The 13,501-nt window shown below is 34.7% G+C and overlaps 1 protein-coding gene across 10 annotated transcripts in view; it reads right to left on the minus strand.

Annotated features, from left to right (window-relative positions):
- LOC106875847 (coiled-coil domain-containing protein AGAP005037) overlaps positions 1-13,501 on the minus strand; it is an 877,187-nt gene that overhangs the window by 493,224 nt on the left and 370,462 nt on the right. Inside the window, exon 1 of one of the 10 annotated variants that reach the window (XM_052970544.1) lies at positions 3,169-3,345. The exons of 8 other annotated variants lie outside the window; for them this stretch is intronic. The gene's annotated coding sequence lies outside the window, so the exon portion shown is untranslated. One more of the 10 variants, XM_052970542.1, reaches the window with a different exon arrangement.

The raw sequence follows: 13,501 nt of genomic DNA on the forward strand, positions 1-13,501 counted from the left end.
ATATATATATATATATATATATATACATATACCTAAGTATCACTAAGTATTTTTCCATCTATACATTTTATTTATTGATTTAGCCATATCTGTTATAATTACATAGTTTATAATAATTCTCCTAACCACTCTTTAATTAAACTCTAAATTAATAAGTTCTGCTTTAATTTCTAGAGCAATACTACCCCTATTAGGTGCCTCCTCTTTTTCTTTTTCCTTTTCTGTTTCTATTTGTATCTCTTTTCCCTTGCCTACTCACTCTGGCACTCTATCAATTACAATGAGGGTTCTAGTTGATCCAATCAATGGAACACCCTACTTGTAAAATTAAAGTGCAAGTTGCTGAGCACTCCACAAACACATGTATCCTTAATGTTCTCCGAGAAATTCAGCATGACACAGAGTGTGACTAGGTTGGCCCTTTGAAATACAGATACTACACGTTTTTGCCAGCTGAGTACACTGGAGCAATGTGAAATAAAGTGTCTTGCTCATGGACACAATGCACCACCAGTTTTTGAACTCATTAGTTGAATACCCTAACTACTAAGTCATGTGCCTTCACAACTAAACTGGTATTCCATCTGTTACATTCCAGTTGATCCAATCAATGGAACAGTCTGCTCATGAAATTAACATGCAAGTGGTTGAGCACTCCACTAATGTGTGTACCCTTATTGTAGTTCTCAGGAAGATTCAGCATGACACAGAATGTGACAAGGCTGGACCTTTGAAATACGGGTATGACTCATTTTTGCCAGCTGAGTGGACTGGAGTAATGTGAAATAAAGTGTCTTGCTCAAGGGCACAACACGTTGTTGAATTGAACTCGGGAACTTACAATCATAAGCCAACAACCTAACCGCTAAGCTATGCACCTCCACCTCTTACACACTCTAGGGTCACAAAGTAGGTCTGCTAGCTGGGAGGTGATTTATGCTACCTTACCTGTGACCACATTACTCCCCCACAACAAACATCAGAAATATCCTCACAATTTGATTTCTGGACAATTGTTGAGTAATCTTTTTGATAGTTTTTTACACTTCCAGTTGTTGCTGGTGAATATTGTCTGGTGGTCAAATAAATTTTCACCCATCAGACAAATTTCTGAATTTTGGTAACAGTGGAACTGCTTGTACTGACCAACCATGAGCATAAGCTAAGGAGGACATCCAAAACCAGGTGAGATGGTGAGATGGTGTGAGAGCGGTTGCTGTAAGAGTGAGATAGATCTGGCCACCCTCGTTAATGGGGACAAACTTGGGTTTAAAATATTGGACATCAACATCATCAACATGCAACAACTGCATTGTGCTAAACTATTTAAAACAGATGTAAGCTAAATAAATTGTTCATAATATATATATATATAATTATCATTATATTATTTCATCATTTTATATATATATATATAATGAAGCAAAATAGGGATTAAGTAAATGCAAGCAAAGCTCTTTAAGCATATTGTGGAAATAGAACACAGCTAACTACACACACACACACACCATATGTATGGTAAACAAGATTACATATTCAAGCTTAAAGCCATGTTCAATGATGTTGATGAGTGCCATCTACAATAAGGTCAACTGAATGGGTAACTCAGATATGACACAAAGAGTTTGCCGAATAATTTCATGTTTTTGTATTACAAAATTGTAACAACTAATAAAACAATATGTACACTGATTATGAAGAACAGACAGCAACATTTGTATCTGATTTTCATTGACCATGGTGCCAAATATGGCCAATCTAAATTAATTACAGTTCATTTGTAAATTCAGAATCCAAGCTTTTAATATCTCAGACATAGTAGAAATATTTAGTTTAAATGATGTTGATGAAATCATGTATAACAATATATCACAGTAAAATATTGAAAAATTATATGCAAGAGCAAAATAGGATTAATCCACAATAAACTGAGTTAATTGTGAAAAGGAGATTAAAAAAAAACATTCTATCTACTATATAAAATTTCAAAAGTAACTGGATTGTTAACTGGATCATTAAAGATAAAATCTTTAACTGGATCATTAAAGATAAAAAATGATTTACTCATGTTAGGAGATCTTATTCACAGGAATATTTGAATACATGGCAAATAATTTTTACATATAAAATATTTACATATAAAATTATTAATTTCTTGCAATCAAGAAATTAAAAATGTCATCACTAACAGCCTGATGCTGCAAACATTATCAGATATGATAAAATAATGAAGAAAACTAAGACTTAAGGAATGCCCTAAATCATAAATATTGATTTAATATTTATTTAGAAAGAAACAGAGGTAAGTCAAGTTAAGCTTGGATAAAACACTAATTAAAAGTTATATGCTGCTTTGAGTGTAATCTTAAAATAAATTATGTAACTTAGCTGTCGCTAGCAACAGAGCAGCAAGAATGTTATTGCAGTACTTCAGCACCAAAAAATTGGTGGACTATCTCTGTAGAGAACAGTCAACTCATGGTCTACTGATAAAAATATGTTCGTAGCTTTCATAAACAGTCTTTCTGGTAAAAAGTGAGAATTTGTTTTAAAACTGGGACAATGAAAGTATGTTTACTGTGAAAATTTGTTTTGAGAGAGGATATCCCTTAAACTAAAATAATTATTACTGGTGAATATTTTACTCATATTGAAGTTTTAACTATTTCATATTTAAAATAACACAGAACAAAAGCAAATAAAAAGTAAATGCACACAAAATTAAGGAAGGAAGCAAATGGAAGAAATTATAAGAATGTACTTACAAAATTAGATGTGAAGATAAAAACTAAAAGAACTATAGAAAATAAGTTCAGAAGTTACTATTAAACAAATATTAGAAGGTAACTGTCCAACTGTAATGCCAAAACAATCTTTTTGAGTTCCTCAATCACACAAACCAGTAAAAACAAGTATGTACATGGGATTAACTATTATCGTATCCAGTTAAATTGTAACTATCATATTGACTTGAACGAAGAAAATGGCTAAAGTGTAACAGAATTACTATAATAAAAACTAAAGAACAGACAGCAAGCACAAGTTGATAAGAATGTATCCAACCACTACACCAAGTAAGTTACAAATATACCTAGTTTTTACTTGCCACTCATATTAGCATTTACCTAGAGGACTCTTAAAATAACCCAAGTGTTATGGCTTGCTTACCTGAGGCAGATACGTAACAGGTTTTAACAGTCTCTACTTGGTAGCAGTTAGGTAGTCGTAGTAGACAGATTCTTACAACAGTTTTCCTGCAACTAATTACACTCAAAATGAAGTATAAAAACAAATGATCTGGTTTAACAAACCAAGCCAAATGATTAATGATATCATTTCATATATGGGATTTTCTTTTAAACTCATTGCTTCTTATTTTAGAAAAGATAAGGACCTAAAAACTATTATATGCAGCACTATGTTTACAAAGTACATTAAATTGACTTAGTAGTAGAACATAAATTATATAGAAAAGAATTAAAATGTATGACATTAATGCCTTTCAAAGGTGAAATGACAGTAAAAATGAAATTTAAATTAATTCTTGTAACTTAATTATTAAATTAAATAGTAGTTGATCATAGAAAAGGAAAATTTACGCCATGTCTAGATCTTAAACAAGGCATTTTTTAATGATACAGTTATTGCATAACTTTAGAAAATGTTTCTTAGGGATACAACTTGAATAAAAAAAATTCTATAAGCTTAATGATAATAAACATAATTCATAAGTCACTTTTTAAAGTTATCTCTACACATTTTCTATAGAAATTAGAGCCAGCACTGATTTGTTACAATGTCTCGTATACAAATAAGTCAATGCCATATTTCAGGAGTATTTTCGCCTTCTTTAGCACCACATGCAACCCATTCACCATCTATGAACACGTTGCTAAAATAGCCACCAAATATAGCAGTGTAACATTATTGGATACACCAGTTTTACATAATAAGCACATTCCAGGCAACATGCATATTAATTGCTGGTAAGAACACCATATTTTGTCATGCTATCTTTAACTGCATTGTTTACATTAAGCATATTTGTATATGAAACGTTGTAACAAATCAATGCTGGCTTTAATTTCTATAGAAAATCTGAAGAGATAACTTTAAAAAATGATTAATAGCACTGCTAACACAGGTGAGGCACAGTATTGACTTATAAGCCTTTAACATACCTCATAGTGTATTATGGCTGCATAATGAAATATGGTGTCCTTAATGGCAATTAATAATTCATAAGGCATTTTGAATTAGACAGGTCAACATTACAGCATGTCACTCTATTCAACTTAATATTAGATCATATGATCTATGAAGCCAACCACCTTCAGACCTGTTCCCATCACTTCTTGACTTTCCTCTATAGGTACCTCGCAATGTCAACACCAGACATTTTTTTTTTATTAATCAAACATCATCTATTCACTATCTGGATACTCAAGTGATGCCTTTAATGGCTAGTTCTCATTTTTAACTAAGTGTTTCAAATGATTATGCATACCTCATTTATTTCCTAATTCCACTGATTTCATAAACTTGTTACCTATATCTGTCATGTAGCATTATATATGTGTGTGTTTCCTACAGGCTGATATTAATTTGGAGAAATTATTTGTTGTCAAAAGAAGTAGTCACAGTTGTCAGACTGTCTTCAACTGAATAAAAGCATAAATAAAACTACTCCAAACATATTTCAAATCAGATCACATATAGCAATAATAAAAAATTATAAAAATGATAATAGGTAAAAAAAAATCACATTGACAAAACTTATTTGTTCATAAATATGTCAGTCCTATTAGACTACAATGCTTCTGTAAAAACATTTAAAAAGTTAGGTAAATACAAGGACTGTGAAATAGAGGCTTCAAAAATGTGGCAACTGGACCTGTGATTATCAGAGTTTTAGGGACAATACCAAATGGCACTCTTAAAAACTATGGCCAAATACTAGGAAACCTCAAAATAGCAGAACTACAAAAGAATTGTTCTCAAAGGTACTGCACACATCCTAAGAAAAACCCTGTCAACCTGATTAAAAAACAACTTATTTTTTTTAAACTCTTTCAAAATGGAAATATAACAAAGTTAAGGGAATCTTAGTTCTCAAAATCTGATCTCCTTTCTTTACAATATATCATTGCTAATCATAAATAACTCTCATGGTAAAATGTTCACCTTGCTGTTACTTGAAGTCTCTGGGTGAGTGAGTAAAAATTTTTGCAATATTTTGGTAACTTATTTGCTTTATTTGTCAAATTACAACAAAGCATCCTAGCATTCAAAGAAGAGGCAATCATGTTGCACCATCTGAAGCTACTTTTCTGCCAGTTCTTCGATCCCATACTAATACCAGTTCTTGTCCTTTGAGCTGAAGAATTCCTTGACTGAAGCTTCCACCTCCTCTTGTTTGATGAAGTATTGTGAACTCACAAAGTAAATAACACACAACTAATAACCTGAGGGATATATTTTTCTGCAATCCTAATGTGCATAAGCAGTATTTAAGCAAAGGCCAGCTTCTGAAACTTGTCACCAAACTTGGGTGTTTGTACACAAGGTAACGCTCTGTGTCCAGTGGAGTTATGAGGGGATAACTCACAGCAAGTTTGTTCCAGATGGTTGAATCATTGATCTCAACCTACACTCCAAACAGCTGGAGTGAATTTATGCCATTGTATGGCAAAAATACCTGGCACTGTGAGCTAGTGAGCTCTTCTTCAGTTAGACAATGCAAGACTTCATAACATTTGAATAAACTAGAATAAACTCCAGGAACTGATACTACAGCCAGCATACAGTCCAGACTTAGCTTCCTGGGATTATTATTTGTTCTGATCCATGAATCACTTTCTGTTCACATGATGCTTCATCAATCAAAAAGAGGCAAAGCTTCAGTGAAGGGGTTCTTTGCCTTGAAAGACAAGAACTGGTATCAGTGTGGGATGAAAGAACTGACAGAAAAGTGGCTTCAGATGAATTAACTCCAGATATGTTTAAATGCCTGGTTTTACACAGGGACTAACTGCCAAAAAGGATGCAGAAGTCAGAACTAGAATTCTTGCAAAGCTGGGGCAAAGCCAGAATGTAACCCTGCAAAAAGTGTTTGAAGAATGTGAAAGGATACTTAAATTAAGACATGACACAGAGAGGAAATTGAGCATAAAGCTTGTTTCTAAGTAAAACCAGTGTTGGATAGTCTGAATAAAGTATTTCTAAGAAACACAACAAGCATCAGGGTACAAACCCATGTTTTGCATGTGGTGGTACACACCTGAGGAAAAATTGTCCATTTAAAAAAGTGGAGTATTTTCATTGTAGTAATATAGGACATATAAACTCACTGTAGGATGAAGATGATAAAACATCAGAAAAATGGTAAAAAAAAATAGTTTGTCATTAAAAAAAAAGGGTAATGTATGAATAGAAAATTCATACATTTGAAAATTGAAAATACAAAAGTAAAATTGAACTTTGACACAGATAGTGACATGATTATTATAAACGAAAAAATGCGGAAACATATCGGTAAGCTGAAATTAATTAAATCTAAAAGGGTAGCACATGGTGTTACAGGAAAAAGATTATATTTTATCAGTGAATGCATATGTAACGTAACATTTCAAGGTCAAACAAAAAGGCAAAGATACATGTGTTGACAGAATCACTTAATTTATTTGTCACAGACTGGATAGAATTATTCAATTTATGGAAGAAGCCCATAAGTGTTTTGTGTAGAAATATAGTTGCCTCAATCAAAGGCTCATATGTGGCTGAAGGACTGAAGCAAAAAGATTGCAGTAAAACAAAGTGAAATGCAAATATTTAAATCAAAAAGAAATGTACCACTTGCAGAAATAGGCCAGGTTAACAAATAACTGGAAAGTCTTGGTATAATTGAAAAGAATGACAATGCAGACTGGGCAGCACTGACGGTGTACATGTAAAAGAAGAAGGATAAATGAAGAGTTTGCACAGATTTTTCAACAAGGGCAAACGAGGTTTTAGTCGCATGTGCTCACATTTGTTAAAAATTAACACACGCCATGGCTTATATTAAATTTAAGCAGTTTCCCTTCGGTGTGGAGGAAAAGTGTGAATTCTTGTTAAAAAGAATATTAAACTGTTCCCCCGCCAAAAAAAAGCTTCAAAAAAGGGAGGTGGGGGTGAATAAAAATATCATTGCTGAATAAAATGACACTTCTTAAGAAAAACTTAAAAGGGAAGATGTTGTATAATAGTACACCCCTCCCACGTGCTGAGTGGAATGAGGCAGTCCCTATAAGTAAGGTGACATCGGTCAGTATTGAGAGAGTACGGAGAGTACATGTAGAATGTGTTGATAGTCGTGTCTGTATTATCTAGTAATAATGTGATACTGAGTGGGCATTATAACGATCAACAATGTATGACTGGGGGTTGTACAGCGCCAGGTAAAAACATCCTATTGATTATAACAATATCTATCAGAGTGACAACCATTGTACAAAGACAGCTACAACAGTGGAAAAAGACTGCTTTATAACAGAATGCTAAGCTGCTTTTGTTCTAACTTGATGAATAAAGCAAATAAGTTACCAAAATATTGCAAAACTGTTGACTCAACACAATACAAAACAAAGCAACAAGAAAGTTGTGAAAGGCAGCAAGCTGGCAGAAAGGTTAGCACACCAGGCAAAATGCTTAGCGGTATTTCGTCTGCCATTACGTTCTGAGTTCAAATTCCGCCGAGGTCAACTTTGCCTTTCATCCTTTCAGGGTCAATAAATTAAGTACCAGTTACGCACTGGGGTCGATGTAATTGACTTAATCCCTTTGTCTGTCCTTGTTTGTCCCCTCTATGTTTAGCCCCTTCTGGGCAATAAAGAAATAAGAAAGTTGTGATAATAATAATCCTTTCTATTATAGGCACAAAGCTTGAAATTTTGGGGGAGGGAGTTAGTTGATTACAACAACTTCAGTGCTTGACTGGTACTTATTTATCAACCCTGGAAGGATGACAGACGAAGTCGGCCACAGCAGAATTTGAACTCAAAATGTAAGGGCAGACGAAATGCCACTAAGTATTTTGCCCGGTATGCTAATGATTCTGCCAGCTCATTGCCTTCACAAAATTAAAGAAAGCAATAAGAAGAGTATGATATAATTTGTAATAGATAGAAATTGACTTTGTTTATTGAACAAAACAATATTTTGACACTATGTCAGTCTTCCTTAGGTTCAAAATCAAAAATAAAAAAACCCAGAAATATGGAAATTCCAAGTATGACTAAGAATATTTAGTGTTCCTTTTTAGATAAAATATCATCAATTTTTGCTTTTTTTTTTTGCAATTGGTAACATTTTAAATTTTGCCTTGAGCACAACAAATTTGTTCCTTTCCCAAAAGTTAAAATTGATCAGATGCCAACAAAAACCAAAGAAATCACTCACTTTTTCTCACTCACCCAGAAATGAGTTACTCCTAGAAATATGACAAAATGTTATGACCTCTCATATAATTATTCACAATTTTTGTCACTCAATAAGTTCTACATTTTTAAGTGAAGAATTACTACTAAAATTAAAAGACAATCAGAAATCTAATGAGAGTAATACTGTGGAAAACATTTGCTCACATTAGAAATCTATCATATTAGAAAATAAGTCAGTTATAAAACTTTATTCAGACAATATCTTTGTCTAGAGATTAGACAAAAATAAACTAGCTCAAGGATTATTTCAGTTTGTTCACTGTCACAAGCTTAAGGAATATGTTTTTGAAAAAAATGGTATCACAGAATCAGAAAACCCCATGTTTACTGAAAATGATGATGATCAAATCTGGCATAATTGGACTGAAAAAAATCCAAATTGGTATTTGGATGAAGCTCAGGAATGTGTCCTGCTAGAATTTCTTGAATCCTGTCAGACATGCTTTAAGGAAAGCCTGATAACAAGTAGAAAGAAGACCTGGGATAGCCTCATAAACTCTCAGCATAATGCACTCCATTAGTGCATCATCTAGCTAACAATGATTCTGTTGTTATTAAAATGGCAGATAGGGTAGGTGTGCTATTGTAATTATGGACAAGGAGGAGCATATTTCAACTTGTAAAGCAGTTTTAAGTGACAAAATTTTTTATGAAGTTTTGTCACTTAAATCCAAACTGTTGATCCAAACTCCAATTACAGAGAGGAACTTGACAAAATAATTTTGTAAATAAAAAATAAACAATTTCATGACACTGAATCTAGGATTTTGTGGTCAGAACAAAAAACACCTATATTTCATGGCCTTCCAAAAAATACACAAAGTTTGGAAAGTTTCCTCCATTGTGGCCAATTTACAGTGGGTATAAAAGTTGCACAGCCAAAATTTGTGGCTGAATGACTTTCTTCTCCCTGTAGCAAAAAAATAAATCCCTATATTTGGGATATTTTTGATTATGTGTATAAAATCAACAATTTTTCAAAACCCAAAGTACTGTTGAAAACTGTTTTTTGACAACCATGGATGTTTCTTCACTATACCCCAGTATTGACCATGATGAGAGGGTGGAAGCATACATAAATGCTTTTGAAAAACAGTCAAACCAAAAAATTCCATCTAACTTTGTCTATAAATTATTGAAGTTTGTGTTACAAGTTTGGACAAAAATTTTACCACAAGGTGAGGGGATGCAACATGAGTACCCCCAGGGCAGTTAATTCTGCTAACATCTTCATGATGATATATCATTCACTTCCACCACTGCTCTGATTCTCCACATCATACAAATAAGTCAAATTAAAAATCCCAGGTTATTGAGAATAAAATGGATTTGTACAATGAGGTGGTGAAGCACGACCTTCGAACATTGGGCCTCACGGAGACAATGATGAGTGACCGAGACCTTTGGCGATATGCTGTGCTTGAGAAGACCCAGCAAGCCAAGTGAGACCATAACTGTGGCCTATGCCAGTGCAGCATAACAGGCCCATGTAAGAGTACCCTTCATTGGGCAATAAACTGTGTTTGCGAAGACCTGTTGAGTCAAGTGAAGTTATTGTCATGTCTGATGCCAGTAGTGCCTGACTAGCTCCCATGCCTGTGGCATGTAAAAAGCACCATTCATGTGTGATTGATGCCAGTACTGCCTGACTGGCCTTCGTGCCAGTGCCACATAAAAAGCACCCACTACAATCTTGGAGTGGTTGGCATTAGAAAGGACATCCAGCTGTAGAAACCTTGCCAGATCAGATTGGAGCCTGGTGCAGCCTTCTGGCTTGCTAGTCCTCAGTCAAACCGTCCAACCCATGCCAGCATGGAAAGCGGGCGTTAAACAATGATGATGATGATGGTGATGGTGATGATGATGGTGATGATGATGGTGATGGTGATGATGATGATAGGGGATTACTGGAAACATGCAAATGTTTTTGTGTGCTATTATGTTAAATGTGATTATAGTGGATCATGATCAAAGGAAATTCTTATTGACATAGCTAAAAATAGTAATGATAGTGGATCATGATTAAAAGAAATTGCAAATGACATAACTAAAAGTACCATGGAAAATCAAACTTTCATGCATAATTTTAGCAGCCAATGTAAGATTTGTGATTGAATTCCTTTAGTGATTAACTGGCCCTGAAATTTTGCTGGGCACTCTTGTTTGTTCCTCCTAAAGGTTACTATATCTGGCCTTCAGTGCTCTAACACCTTGTCTGTCTGGAAGTCAAAGTCCCAGAGGATTTTTATCTTCTTGTTTTCATCAATTACCTTTTCTGATACATGTTGGTGCAAAGCACCCTTAACTTTGTATCCGTACTTCTGGCAGAGTAGCCAGTGAAGGTTTTGAGCTACCTTTTCATGTCTGCAATCAACAAATCAACATATTATCATGAAAGAAAGAGAAGGGGCAGACAAATATAGAGACTTGAGAATTAAGATTGCCACAATGTAGCAGCCATGAGAGTCAAACATAAAGGTTATTCCTGTTATCATTGGAGCATTGGGTAATATGCCATCCAATCTGAAGAAACATCTGGACATTAGAAATACTCTACAAGCTTGGTGTACAGCAAAAAATCAGCGTTACTTGGAACTTCAGGCATACTTGATGGACAGTACAAACTCCCAGTACACACAGTATCTTCAATCTACAACATCACAATATTGGATACTGCGCAATGTTTTCAATAATAATAACTAGCAGTACCCATGGAAATTCCACAGTAAATACGAAACTTCTTAAATAGTTGTAAGTTTATATAAAGCTATAAAAATTTATATTCCTTTATAGATTGTATATTCTGCATTATTTTCACTTTAAAATACCTTTTGGTTCATCATCATCATCATCATCATCGTTTAACATCTGTTTTTCATGCTGGCATGAGTTGGACGGTTTGACTGGGGACTGGTAAACCAGGAGGCCACACCAGGCTCCAATCTGATCTGGATTCCTTTTCTAATTAATGCCAACCACTCCAAGAGTGTAGTGGGTGCTTTTTACATGCCACTGGCATCAGCCATGTTCTGATGGTGCTTTTTATGTGTCACCAGCACAGGAGGCAGTTAAGCCGGGGAGGGCTGGCATCGACCACATTCAGATGGTGCTTTTTACATGCCGCCAGCATCGGGAACCAGTCAGGCAGCTCTGACAGCAACCCATGCATGAATGGTGCTCATTGCGTGCCACCAGGACTGGTAATGGCCACAACTACAATTTCCATTTGATTGTGATTTGATTTGATTTTGATTCTTCCTGGATAATGCCGTAATTGAAGGAGCATGATTTTCTCATTCTCTCAGTGGTTCAGATGTTCATTTATATATCTAAGAGCTTCACAATGATTACAGAAAATATTCATGTCACCAATGTAACTTTGTCTTTTTGACATTCTCTTTCATTTACATTTTATATTCTATATGTTCCTTTATCTTTTGTAAATGCTCGCTTTATTGCTACTGTGCTCTCCTAGTAATTTGTCCCTCTGCTTCTCTTTACATCATTGTCTATGCCATCTCATTCTTTCTCTTGTTAGCTTACATTGTCTGTCATCCATATTGTATAAGCAAATATCAATTCAAGTAAGCAGATGATAAATAATTGCACTTATGCACACGCATTAAGTGATAGATGATATTAAAAAATCTAATTAAATTAAAGAAGAATCTATACTTTTCACTATCCATTCACCACTGCCACCATTATACTATTCAGTAACAAAGTCTAAGTTGTTTGTCATCCAAGATTATATAATTTCATTTCAGTTCAGTTGTTTGTTTTTAGAACTAATAACATCCATGGCTATTTTGTAAAGTTATTTCACTTTGATTGAAAAATCTATCTCTCTATGACAAGTTTATTATTATTACTCTTCCTTCTTTCATCCACACATCAATGTATTTGTCAATGTGGATAGAGAGATAAATTTTTTGACAGATAGAAGATATAAAAAATTGAATATTAAAATGTTATTTTCTTGTGAGTGACATTCCAGACTGGGTAATAGGATTAGGTGTTACATGGTATACTCTTAGAAAATGTTGAAGTGCTAGGTCATTACCTCATTGTCTGCCTTTTTTAAAGCCCCCTTAAAAGTATCAATAAAATGCTCTGCTTGACCATTTGATCTAGGATGCTATGGTGGGGTGGTTACATATTTGATAGAGAAAATTTTATATAATTGTTTGAACTCATTTGCAGTAAACTGAGTTCCATTGTCAGACATAATGGTAACAGGAATACCATATCTGCTGAACAATTTGTTGGGTTTATTTACACTTATGTACTTGAAGCCACTTAAAAAAACTGTCTACCACAACAAGGTAATATGAACTGTTAAGTGGATCTGTGAAATCAACATGCAGTCTGGACCACAGGATATCTGTTTTTGGCCATGGTTGCCATTTTGTGGAAGGTGATTTTGCTGCTAGAGCACAAGCTCTGCATGCTTTCACTAGTTCTTTAATGTCTCAGTCCATTCTTGGTCAATACATATAACTTCTCATTAACGATTTCATTCTTGAAATCTCTGGGTGACCAATGTGAAATTACTTTAGTAATTGCTATGGTAGTGTGGCTGGCAAGCCCACTTATGTGTACCTTTCCTTCTTTGGACACAAAACCCTACTTGTGAAGACCTGTTGAGGCAAGTGAAATCGAAATCGAAATCGAATTCGACATTGAACCAACCTTCCTTCATTGGACACTAAACACTGGTTGCGAAGACCTGTTGGGGCAAGTGAATCGAAATTGAACCAAATTCCATGACTGGCACCCGTGCCAGTGGAGTGCTAACAGCACCATGCAAGCGAGATCACTGCCAGAGCAGCTGCCTGGCTTTCATGCTGGTGGCATGTAAAAAGCACCATTTGAGTGTAATCGTTACCAGTGTCGCCTTACTGGCACTTGTGCCGGTGGCACATGAACAAAACATTCGAGTGAGGTCGTTGCCAGTGCCGCTGGACTGACTTCTATGCAGATGGCATGTAAAAAGCACCATTTGAGTGTAATCGTTACCA

This window comes from Octopus bimaculoides, chromosome 9 (assembly GCF_001194135.2).
Source record: "Octopus bimaculoides isolate UCB-OBI-ISO-001 chromosome 9, ASM119413v2, whole genome shotgun sequence".
NCBI lineage: Eukaryota > Metazoa > Mollusca > Cephalopoda > Octopoda > Octopodidae > Octopus > Octopus bimaculoides.